Source organism: Lithobates pipiens, unplaced genomic scaffold (assembly GCF_037356315.1).
Source record: "Lithobates pipiens isolate NorthernLeopardFrog02 unplaced genomic scaffold, aLitPip1_a1.2 Scaffold_18, whole genome shotgun sequence".
NCBI classification, from domain to species: Eukaryota; Metazoa; Chordata; class Amphibia; order Anura; family Ranidae; genus Lithobates; species Lithobates pipiens.
Window position 1 is genome coordinate 645001454 of NW_027507758.1, and position 12698 is coordinate 645014151.

A 12698-nucleotide genomic window follows, 5' to 3' on the forward strand; every position below is an offset into this window, starting at 1 on the left:
CTGACATCACTTCCTGTCTTCCATAGAGACTCCCTGTCTTGGTAGAAGTGAGATGATCACCACCTTGTGGAGCTCAGAGGAATTTCAGAAACAGCTCACAGTGTGAACACGGCCTTGTGCTGTGTGTGAATGTACTGTATATCCTTATAGACGGGTCATCTCCACTCCCACCAAGGGGGATAGAAATATATTACTGCTCGGGGGGGAGACATTTTGGCCCCTTTGATTTTGCAGTAAAATTGATGTCAGATTTAGTCATGTAGAACATCTGTTCTATGGATACAAAGAGCCCCAGCCGAGAGTAAAGGGTGGAAATGGCTCCTGATCCCCAGATTTGGGCAATTATGTCACCAATATAAATAGAATAAAACCCGCACTATGTGTAACAACTCAAATACCTACAGAAATAACTTATACCGGACTGCTGCTGTAACAAAGGTAAGTGTTCCCTTTATCATCTAGAAGAGCATTATGTGTCACAGCGCTGTCCTATTGTGTGTGCACATAAATCATCACAAATACACTAAAATATGTGGCAACATTCATATATAAAGTGCTAGCGGCTCAAATAATATTCTCTGCAGATCTACTGCTTCCACTTTACACCTACTTCACTGATCTTATAGTGTTTATCAATAAATGAAGTAAACTGATCCATGTGCAAATTCATATACAACATAAAGTGCTTTGTGCTCAATATGCTGTTACCTGCAGATCCACTGCTTCCACTTTGCACCTACCTCTTTACTCTCATAATGTTTGCTGGTATATTAAAATAGAAACATGTGAAACAAATAATGTAATCATACAATATTGTGCTCAATATAGTGTTCTCTGCAAGTCCACTGCTTCCACTTTGCATCTATTTCAATGAACCTATTTAAAAAAAATAAAAATAAATCCACCAATCAATGAAAAGTTGATAAGGTGTAAATTTCTCGGTGCTCCAAACTGTGCCAGCTGTAGTGTAGCCACGCCTTTTTCCACCTCTTACACACGTGATGGTGAGGGCGCCCCCTTGTAGTGCTTCCCCACTCACCAGAGCAATATGACTCCCAGCTTTTCATCTACCAGAGTGACCAACATCCTTCACACTCTCCTCATCTCCGATGGCAAAGGAACCGGATCCTCCTCGCTCACTCCTGCAAGTCTGCTGTGCTTTCTGTCAGTCTCCCTCCTAGACTCCTCCTCCAACCGCTGTTCCAGCAGGAGCTCCGCTTCTTCATACACACTCAGGGCTCCGCCTCTTCATACACACTCAGGAGCACCGCCTCTTCATACACACTCAGAGCTCCGCCTCTTCATACACACTCAGGGAGGTGAGAAAGGGGAAGGATATACAGTACATACACACACAGCACAAGGCCGTGTTCACACTACCAGACGTTTCTCGGGGCTGCAGTTCCTCTGAGCTCCAGAAAGTAGTGATCTCACTTCTACCCAGATAGGAAGACTCTATGGAATACAGACAGGAAGTGATGTCATGTACATAGGATATTCCATTTGGAAGGACGTAGAGAGGAGACATTGCTGGATCTGGTGGCAGAGGAGGTAATATGTAGATTAACCCCTTCAGGGGATCAGTTGATGATGAATATATCTTCCTTCCAAAGCTGGCCATACATGGTTCAGTTTTATCATTCAGCCAGCAGGATGTAGGGTGCCCACATGTCCCGGATTGTCCGGGATTGTCCCTTATTTGAGATTTTTGTCCCGTGCCCCAGGCACCTTCATTCCGGGACAATACAGTGTCCCAGAATGAAAAAGAAAACACACCGCCACTGTCGCCAGTCCGCCACCCTTATAAATATACACACTGTAACAACACACATCATATGCCTAACTGAGTGACTGGTTGCTAGGCTAGTAGGGCCGCCCCGCTTCTAGCAACCAGTCACATGATGTCGGCTGAGGGCTGACACGTGGGCAGTCAGTGGGCACCCGCACCTTACGGGCTGTGGCTGAGCAGCGCCCCTTTGCCCTAAAAGAGAGAGAGCAGACAGCCGTTACAGACACCACACCAGAGTGACCACCAGACAGAGCCATACTTACTGCTGGTAAGGATCCAGCCTGCCTGCATGCTGGGAAGTGTAGTTTCCAGTGCAGCCCCACGGATTCTCTTCTCACTGTTTGACATGGCAGACAGGGGGTGTGGAGGGGACGCTTGCCTCGCTCCAGCATAGTGAGGAGGAAGAACAGTCCGGCAGAGAGAGCGCAGGCTTCAGGGAACAGCCTACTGGAAAGGAAAAAGTGAGAACCGAGAGGTCGGGGGGGCAATCAGAGACAGATCCGTATGGGTAAGTGTCCTCCTGTGTATACCTCTGTCCCCCTGTGCATCCCACGGTTCCCCTGTGCATTGCAATGTCTCCCTGTCTATCCCACTGTCCCCCTGTCCATCCCACTGTCCCCCTGTCCATCCCACTGTCCCCCTGTGCATCCCACGGTCCCCCTGTGCATCCCACGGTCCCCCTGTGCATTGCACTGTCCCCCTGTCCATCTCTCTGTCCCCTGTCCATCCCACTGTCCCCCTGTCCATCCCACTGTCCCCCTGTCCATCCCACTGTCCCCCTGTCCATCCCACTGTCCCCCTGACTACACTGCGGCCCCCCTGACCACTCTGGATTAGGATGTAAGGGGACATTTTGGAGGAGGATATAAGGGGGCACTCGGGAGAATGTAAGGCACACCCCAGAGGATGTAAGGGCTCTGACTAAGTTAGTACCACCAGAGTGCCCCCTTACATCTCCCCTTACAACCTCCAGGGTACCCTCCTAGTGTCTCCAGAGTGCCCCTTTACTTCCAACAGAGTGCCCCCTTTCATCCTTCAGAATGCCCCACCACCAAGGTGGTATAGCAGTGTCTTACAGACTATGAGGGGGTGGTATTGCACTCCTCCTTCTCCTCTCTCCACCAACTACCCCTGACCATACACTCTGCACTCCTCTCCTGTACATATTACCCCCCACCATACACTCTGCATTCCCTATTTAACATTACCACATTCTGCACTGTATAAGTCATCTCACTCTCTTTAACAACACCCCCTTTAACCCAATATTTAGCGCAATTTAAGACCACTGTTCACCACAACATGCTTTACGTGCCATATTGTTCTTCTTCTTGATGCCTAGGGCCCACTTTTGATCTTCCACACGGGCCTGCTGATTTCATAATTTCATATGCCCCTGGCCCATCAATCGGCAAAAAAATATCAAAAATCATCTGGGGGGGGGGGGGGGGGGGGCATCTGTCGCTGAATGGCAGTTTGGAAATGTGATCACCCTAGCGGGATGAGAGGAAAAAACTGAAGTGATTCCCCCATCCACACATTGGAGGGGGATGGGGGAATCCTCCCCACTGCACTATTGTATTCTGACAATGGGGGGCGCTCCTCCGCTCTCAGAATACACAGATCAGTGATGAAGCTATTGGCTGCAGCCGCTGATGGAGTGACTTTTATCCGGCAGTGACCACACATGGATGGAAATGTGACCGATTCCTGCTGAACCAGCATGTCTCTGGTCACCATAAGTGATTTCTTCCCCTCCCCCTCATCTCCTTCATTATGTAAGTCATGCTGAGATGACTCGAAGCATGCCGGACTTCCGGTGGAGAGGCGCGTGTGAGTGAATGAGCGACTGATTCCGCTCCCCCCTCCCTCGCTAGGAAGCAGTCTCAGCGGGATGTATGACCGACTTCCCTATCCCTCAGAGAGGGATGACGAAATGGCTAACTAGCGGCAAGCCCGAGGATACCCCCCCCGTAAAACCGGAAAAGTCTCACCTCCTTGCTGCCTCCCTCCTCCTCTTCTCCCACGACTTCTATTATCCCCCACATCCGAGGTTGCGGCGCCCAGCTACTGGGACTGGCGGACCGGTGGGGAGCCGAGCGGTGCAGAGCAGGTGACGGAGCAACAGAGCGGTGAGCTCGGCGGGAGAAGCCGAAGATCTCGCCAGATTCCGGGACCTTCTGCACTCAAGTGCGGAGTTACGAAGGGGCTGACAGATCGTGCTGGCGCTGCTGGAGGAGGTCAGGCGGAACGTTCGAACGGATTTCATTCGGATGGTGGAGCAGGTCTGTGAGCCCCCTGCCTGCCTGGACTGAAGATACATAAGAGAACAGCCTGGAGAATAGCCTGGAGAGCATCAGAAGAGAGGGTGAGAGAGAACTTATCTTTATATTCTCTATGGGAAAGTAACCCTGAATACAGACTTGAGCTGCCCTGAAAGCATATGTAGGGCTGTGTAATTGTGTGTATAGGGGCACATGGACTTTGGTGATTTGATTTGTGGGAACTGAGTGGCAGACGAGCTCTGGCGCATATCATTACATGCACCTATATGCGGGAAATTGCTTTCGGCTGTAGAGATAGACTGGCTACAAAAAGAAGCTGGTGAAGCTGGTGAGCTGAATAAAGTTGAAGAGCCCCCTCCCCCCGCATACTCGGGCTTTTTAAGACCCAATAGAAGCGCGGATGCATAGTTTGGGGTAGCAAAGAGACTGGACTTTAATAAAAAGAGAATTAAAGAGATAATAAAGAATAACAGAAGCGGAGAGGAGTAAGCAGTAGGAATGACAACACGTAGACGTGCGGCATTACAACCAGCTGCAGGCGGAAGTAGGAACTCGGCAAGTGTATTGCGGGCCTACCTGACGCTGCAAAAGGGAGAACGATTGGCAACCCGAAACCAAGAAGGGAGACGGGGGAGCTTGGAGATGGCAGGCGGGCATACAAAGGTGGGACGAGGAGCATCAACACTGGATCACAGTGAGCCAATGGGGTACGGTCGGGGGTTACAAACCGCAGGCAGAGAAGAGCGGAGAGTAAGCGGAAATTACCTGGAGGGAAGGCAAAGAGAAGGAATACAAACCCCAGGAGGTATGAAAGAGGACTGGAGGGGCGGTGGAGCAAGGAGGGAAAAAAAAAGACTCTCAATAATGGAAGGTACCCCAATAGACCAGGGCTTGGACTCACAAAGACCCACCGCTAAAGAAAGAGCAACAGTCAGCGAAGATGAGGAAACCCAATGTACAACCGATAAGGGAGGTAATATACCCGAGGAAGAGCAAGCAGAAAAAAGGGTGAAAGGCAAAGAACACAAGGGACCTCATGCCGACACACTAAGGAAAGAAATGGTAAAAGAGAGACTGGAAAACCCTAGCATGATAGAGCAAAATAAAAAAGGCTCTGAGGGGGAAGAGACGGAAAGCATAAATATAGAATGGGACCTAAGAGAGCATATAAAGGCCCTCCCTACGAAGGCGGACATTCAACAGCTAATAGCAACAGTAGAGAAATCATGTAAATTAGCAGTAGAGGAATTAAGGGAAGAGGTGGTGGCAATAGGTAATAGAATGGAAGGAATTGAAAATACCCAAGAAGAGATGGCACAGGCGGTAGCAGAGACCCAAGATACTATTAAATACCATGAGGAAGTAATGAATAACTACAGAGATCAAATTGATGAATTTGAGAATAGGGATCAGCGACAGAATATACGCATACGAGGTCTACCGGAAAAATATCATAGCAGCGACCTGCCAACGGTAGTTCAAAAGTTATTCTGTCAAATTATGGGAACAGCTGCGCCGGAATTTATTGAAATGGACAGAGTTCATCGGGTCACCTCCTTTGGTATTCAAAACAAAGAGAAGCCCAGGGATGTGATATGCAAACTGCACAAGTATACAATAAAGGAAACAATAATCAGGATTGCACGAGACACACCCACAATTGAATACGAAGGAGCCCATATCCTCCTGTTCCCTGACATATCCCGTTGTACATTAATGCAGCGAAGAATGGTCCGACCACTATTGGAAGCTCTACAGGCAGCAGATATTAGGTACCGATGGGGGTACCCTTTTCGTTTAATAGCATCAAGGAATGGGAAAACAGCAGTACTCCGCACCAGAGACGATTTAAAAGAGTTCTTAGAAATATTAGAACTCCCATTCGTAGATTTCCAGGACTGGAGAACCGCTAACGTTAAGACATTAATCCAACGACCGGAGCCATGGTCCGAAGTGGGAGGGAAAGGCTAATGAAAGATTATAGCACACTTTAGTATAAAAGAATGAAAGAAGGGAAGGGAAGAGAGATTTAGGAAGAAATAGAAATAAGTAAAGTCAAGAGGGGGGGGGGGGAAGTATGGGTCAGTACTCAAACTCCCCCTTAACCTTATCGTAATTTTTTTTTTTTTCTTTTTTTTTTTTTTTTGGTTGGTGGGGTTTCTTTTTATTTATTTTTTTTTTTTCCCTTTTTTTTTTTTTTCTTTTTTTCTCCAATTAGGCGGGTCCCGTGGAAAGGGACTGACCAAACCTGCAATATGCAGGAAGGGGGGAGGGCTCGGGAGGAGCAAGGAGCAACCAAACGGGCTCACCCTATCATTAGTTGGTACATTTTACTAAGTAAAGTGTTAAGTTGTGGATGTGGCCGGAACGGAATTTTTCTTTTCTTTTTTTTTCTTTTGGAGTTCTCTACAGGTGCACATGGAGGTGGGGAAAACGAGACACTCAGCAGCAGATTAAGAATGGTATATAATTACTCAGAGTAAAGAAATGGCTAAAGTATTAAAAATAATGACTTATAATGTAAGGGGACTGTGCTCACCTCAAAAAAGGGGCCGTCTTTGGCAGGAATTAAATCATCAAGCTGTAGACATAGTATTTCTACAGGAAACACATTTCACATCAGGATCCACACCAAGGCTACCGTTATTCCCATACAACCAATGGTTTCATGCAGTATCGCCAATTGCGAGAGCCAGAGGAGTATCGATAGCCTTTGGGAATACGTGCCCTTTGACATCTATAGTGGGGAACACAGACCCAGAAGGGCGGTTCCTCTTTATTAAAGGAAAACTGCAGGGACAAGGGTACACATTTGCTTCAATATATGCACCAAACACACACACAGTCGATTTCCTGGGAAAAACACTAAAAGCGTTAGAAAAATTTAGGGAAGGGTTTTTGATTCTTGGAGGGGATTTTAATGTTATAGTCGACACTAAATTAGACACAACAACAGGGAAAACACCACTATCATTTAGAGCACTTAAACAGGTAAAAAAATTATTTCAATCCTCACACTTGGTAGATAGTTGGAGGGCACTAAATGGAGAAAAAAAAAACTATAGTTACTACTCAAAGAGCCATACCACCTATTCCAGGCTGGACTGGATTCTGGTAGACCAATATTATTTAGAATATGTAAAAGCAGTAAATATAAAGCCAATAACGATCTCGGATCATGCCCCGGTGGTGGCAGTGATCTCCCCTACACACGCGGGTCATAAGGAACGAACATGGAGATTAAACGAGTCACTATTAGACGATAAAAAAATAATAGAGGACCTTCAACATAAATTAGAGGAGTACTTTGAATTAAATACATCAGAGGAAGTATCTGAGCAAACTGTGTGGGAAGCCCACAAAGCGGTAGTTAGAGGAGAATTAATAGCTCATGGGACACGAGTAAAGAGGGAAAAAAGAAAAGAGATAGAAGATCAGTTAGAAAGAATAAAGGAACTAGAGAACAAACATAAGAGCACTTGCGAACCAGAAGATGCCTGGCAGCTGGGAATTATGAGGGAGGAGCTTTCCAGGTGTCTGGACAGAAGGGTCAGGGATAATTATAGGTTTATAGCACACAGATTCTATGAACATGGGAACAAATGCAGCCGATTACTGGCTAGACAACTAAAAAAAAAGAGGGAATCATCCCATGTACATGAAATCAGAGTGAATAATAAACAAGTAAAAGATACAAAATTAATAGCAAAGGAATTTCAACAATTTTATGAGAAGCTATATAATATCCATAGAAAAAAGAAGAACTGCGCTAGCCACAAGATACCCAATGTGATTAGGGTATATGAAAGTATCAGGCCCACACTGTGGGTCTTGGTATCTAGTGTGTTAATATTGTGAATTCCCCAAACTCAATATATGTGTATCAAACTCTGTGCATAAACCCCTAAACCATAAAGATAAGAATATAAAGAATATATATTTGCTATTAAGCATAAATGACCTATCGAAAAAATACTAAATCTGTGTTCAAAGACACTCTGTATAATGTCCATACAGTCATATATCAAAAAATTGAAAAATTAAATAAAAAATAAACATAAAAAATAAATAAATGTCCATATAGTGAATGAACACCAGTGAAACAAAAATTTCAAATAAGGTACGGCAATAAAGAAAAGTTCCAAACGACTGAATTGCAAATGCACGTATTGAAAATCTTCTCCAAAGACGTGGTGTGTAGTGATGGACGAACTTCCGACGGGACGTTTCGCGAACGCGAAATGCGAACGGACCCAAACGTTCGCGAAACCGAACGTTCGCCGCGGGCCCCATTGACTTCAATGGGAGGCGAACTTTGCAAACCTTCATGTCGAATTTGCGGCCACGTGGTAATTATTAGGGGGTAAAACGTAGTCCCACCATCTGGACAATGACATAATACATGTATGAGGTGAATTTGGGATCGATAACTACAAGCATTTTTATTTTATTTGGGAAATTGTTCTAACAATTCAGGACTATGGAGCTAATGAAGGCAATGGAGGAGAGGGAAGGTCAGGGACCAGGGTAGGCAAAGAAGAGGGTGCAGGAGATGATCACCAGCAGCGTGACATACCGGAATGACACATGCACCGTGATAGAGGCATCTGACAGCAGCACCGTAATACAGAGCACTGACAGCAGCACCGTGACATACAGCGCTGACAGCAGCACCGTGACATACAGCGCTGACAGCAGCACCGTGACATACAGCGCTGACAGCAGCACCGTGACATACAGCGCTGACAGCAGCACCGTGACATACAGCGCTGACAGCAGCACCGTGACATACAGCGCTGACAGCAGCACCGTGACATACAGCGCTGACAGCAGCACCGTGACATACAGCGCTGACAGCAGCACCGTGACATACAGCGCTGACAGCAGCACCGTGACATACAGCGCTGACAGCAGCACCGTGACATACAGCGCTGACAGCAGCACCGTGACATACAGCGCTGACAGCAGCACCGTGACATACAGCACTGACAGCAGCACCGTGACATACAGCGCTGACAGCAGCACCGTGACATACAGCACTGACAGCAGCACCGTAAGCAGCCCCAGGAGGAAGTCAGCACAGCACAGGGATAGTGTGATCCCTTCATAATAAGAACCCCCAGGAGGAAGTCAGCACAGCACAGGGATATCATAAGCAGCCCCAGTAGAAATATGACACCGCTCAACCTCTTCAAAGAGGAGGGTAGGGGCATATAGTACGGTGTGCTTTTTTGGGTCAAGGAAGTGAGCCAAATGAATTAAGAAGGTCTGTGTGCTTGATTAAAAAAATAGTTTATAGACATATACATGGTCTACTGGTCACATGTGTTGAATTCCTCCGAGATCCATGCCTCATTCATTTTTAGAAATGTGAGGTAGTTAACACTGTCGTGAGCTAGGCGAGTACGCTTATCGGTCACAATCCCCCCTGCTGCGCTGAACGTCCTTTCGGACAGGACACTGGATGAGGGGCAAGCCAACAGTTCGATTGCAAATTGGGCAAGCTCTGGCCAGAGGTCAAGCCTGCCCACCCAGTAGTCTAGGGGTTCATCACTCCTCAGAGCGTCCACATCGGCCGTTAACCCAATGTAGTCGGACACCTGACGGTCTAGGCGTTCCCTGATGCTGGATCCGGATGACACCTGTCGATGGGTCGGCTGAAAGAATGACCTCATATCCGAAGTCACCAACACATCTTCAAACCGGCCTCTTCTTGCAGGCGCTGTTGGATTGGTACCCGCAAATCCTTCTCTGGGAGTGGGAATTGCTCCTCTGCCAGCGCACGCAAAAGCAGAATGCAGCATTTCTCGAAGCAAGGCCTGGAAGTGCTGCATTCTGACAGCCCTCTGCGACGGCGGTAACATTTCCGCCATTTTGTGTTTGTACCGGGGGTCTAAGTACGTTGCCACCCAGTACTGGTCCTTGACCCTCATGCTTTTTATACGGGGGTCCCTATTAAAACACTGGAGCATGAAGGCCCCCATTTGCACTAAAGTGGAAGCGGTGTGGTGGCCTGGCTCCTGCTCATCATCCAGGATAATGTCGTCCTCTTCATTCTCCTCTCCCCATCCTCGCACAACAGGGATCCCAGAAAGGTTTAAAGCATGCTCTTCTTGCTCCTGCTCATCCGCCCCGGCACCATCCTCCTCTGACTCCTCATCAGACTCCTGTTGTTGACTTGTCTCAGATAGAGTAGCCCCCCCTGGGAATTCATCCAGCATTGCGACTTCCTCATCTTCCCGCTCCTGCTCCTCCACAGCCTGATCAATGACACGACGCAATGCACGCTCCAGAAAGAAGGCATAAGGTACCATGTCACTGATGGCGCCATGGCTGCGACTGACCAGTTTGGTGATCTCCTCAAATGGCCGCAGAAGTCTGCATGTGTCGCGCATGAGCAGCCACTGGCGCGGTGAAAAAAAACCCAGCTCCCCAGAACCGTTTCTTTCGCAGAGTTCATACAGGTAGACGTTAACTGCACGTTTCTGCTGGAGCAGCCTATCAAGCATATAGAAGGTTGAGTTCCATCGCGTCGGGCAATCGCAAATAAGACGTCTGACCGGCAGATGGTGTCGCCGCTGAATGTCAGCAAGGCGAGCCATGGCCGTGTAAGATCTTCTGAAATGGGCCGAGATTTTCCTTGCCTGCCGCAAGATGTCCTGGACCCCAGGGTATTTGACAAGGAATCGCTGCACGACCAAGTTTAAGACGTGTGCCATGCACGGCACGTGCGTGATTTTGCCCTGTTTCAATGCGCTAAGCAGATTGGCACCGTTGTCACACACCACTTTACCAACTGTCAAATTGAGCGGTGTTAGCCACTCATCTGCCTGTGAACGCAAAGCTGAAAGGAGTGCCGGGCCAGTGTGGCTCTTTGCTTCCAGGCACAACAGACGCAGCACGGCATGGCAACGTCTCACCTGGCATGTGGAATAGGTTCTGGGGAGCTTGGGCGGTGCAGTGGAAGAGACGCTAGCAGCGGAAAAGGAGGAGGCAGCTGAGGAGGAGAGGGAGGAGGATGGAGTAGGAGGAGGAGAAGAAGAGTCAGGCCTGCATGCAATCCGTGGCGGTAAAACCAAATCTACACGGGTGCCACGGGTTACATGCTTGACGGCCGTCAGAAGGTTCACCCAGTGGGCAGTAAAACTGATATACCTTCCCTGCCCGTGTTTGCTAGACCACGTGTCTGTGGTCAGATGTATCTTGGCACCGACACTGTGTGCCAGAGATACATTCACTTGCCGCTGAACATGGCCATATAGCTCTGGGATGCCCTTCTCTGAGAAATACTTCCTTCCTGGGACCTTCCATTGTGGTGTTCCAATGGCCACAAATTTGCGAAAGGCCTCCGAGTCCACCAGTTTATATGGCAGTAGTTGGCGGGCTATGAGTTCTGACAAGCCAGCCGCCAACCGTTGGGCAAGAGGGTTATCCGGCGTCATCATTTTTTTACGCTCAAACATTAGGCCCACGGAAGCCTGCCTTTTTGCAGAAAAATGTGAGCTTGGCGTGATGGAAGGTGGAGTGGAGGACAATTGTGAGGAGAGAGGAGAAGGAGAAGTAGAAGACGAGGCTGGACGGTGAGAGCCTGCAGTGTGGCTTTGTGTGTTCCGTTGCTCCCACTGGGCTCGGTGATGGCTGCTCATGTGCCTTCTTAAGGCGGTCGTCCCTAGGTGAGTATTGGGCTTACCGCGACTAACGCGTTGACTGCAAAGATTGCAGATGGCAACGCTATTGTCAGCAGCGGACACGTTAAAAAAAGCCCACACTGCGGAGCCATGTGCCGGTGTCCTGGGAGCGCCAGATGTGACCGTACATGGTCGATGACTCGCTCCTGATACATTTGCAGTCTGCTTTGTCCCTGCTGTGCAATGTAAGTCATTGCTGCTTCTCCTCCCTATCTGCTGGTCCATATCTCCCTCTGAACTCCCCTCCTCTTCCTCTCTTGTGGGCACCCACGTGACATCACTAGACACGTCATCATCAACGTCACCTTCCCCACCGCTATAAGTAGAGATCTCGGAGTAGGCAGCAACACCGGGGACCAACCTCCTCCTTGGGCTGATCTGGGTACTGGCGTCAGACTGCTGAGTAGCGCTTGTTGCTACCTCCTCTTCCTGATCCAATACCAAGAGTGGCTGCGCATCAGAAATGTCCTCTTGATATGGATCGGAAAATAATTCCAGTGACTCAAGCGGAAGGTATGTGGTGGTGGTGGTGGTGGTCGTGTTGTTGGTGGTAGTGTCTTTGGGGGTGCACATAGCAGAGAGTGAAGAAGAGGGTGCAGATCGAGAGGATGAGGAGGGTGCAGAAGAGTAAGGCTGAGCGAGCCACTCAACCAAGTCTGGTGCATCCTTTAAAGTAATTGAACGCACCTTCTGCAACTTCCCACTTTGGCTCAAGCCTGTTGCTCCTGCCCTACCCCTACCACCCCTGCGGAAGGGCCTGCCTCTTCCTCTGCCTGTCATTTTTTAAATGACCCTGTGACAAAACTCTTAGTCCCTATACCGCTGAAGGACTGCTGCAGTATAGGGCAGCGGTCAGCAGTGGTGCACGTCAACCCTATCTATTGTGGACCGATAGCGGTCCTTACAGAACAGCAGACTGTACCGCACTCAAGCCTA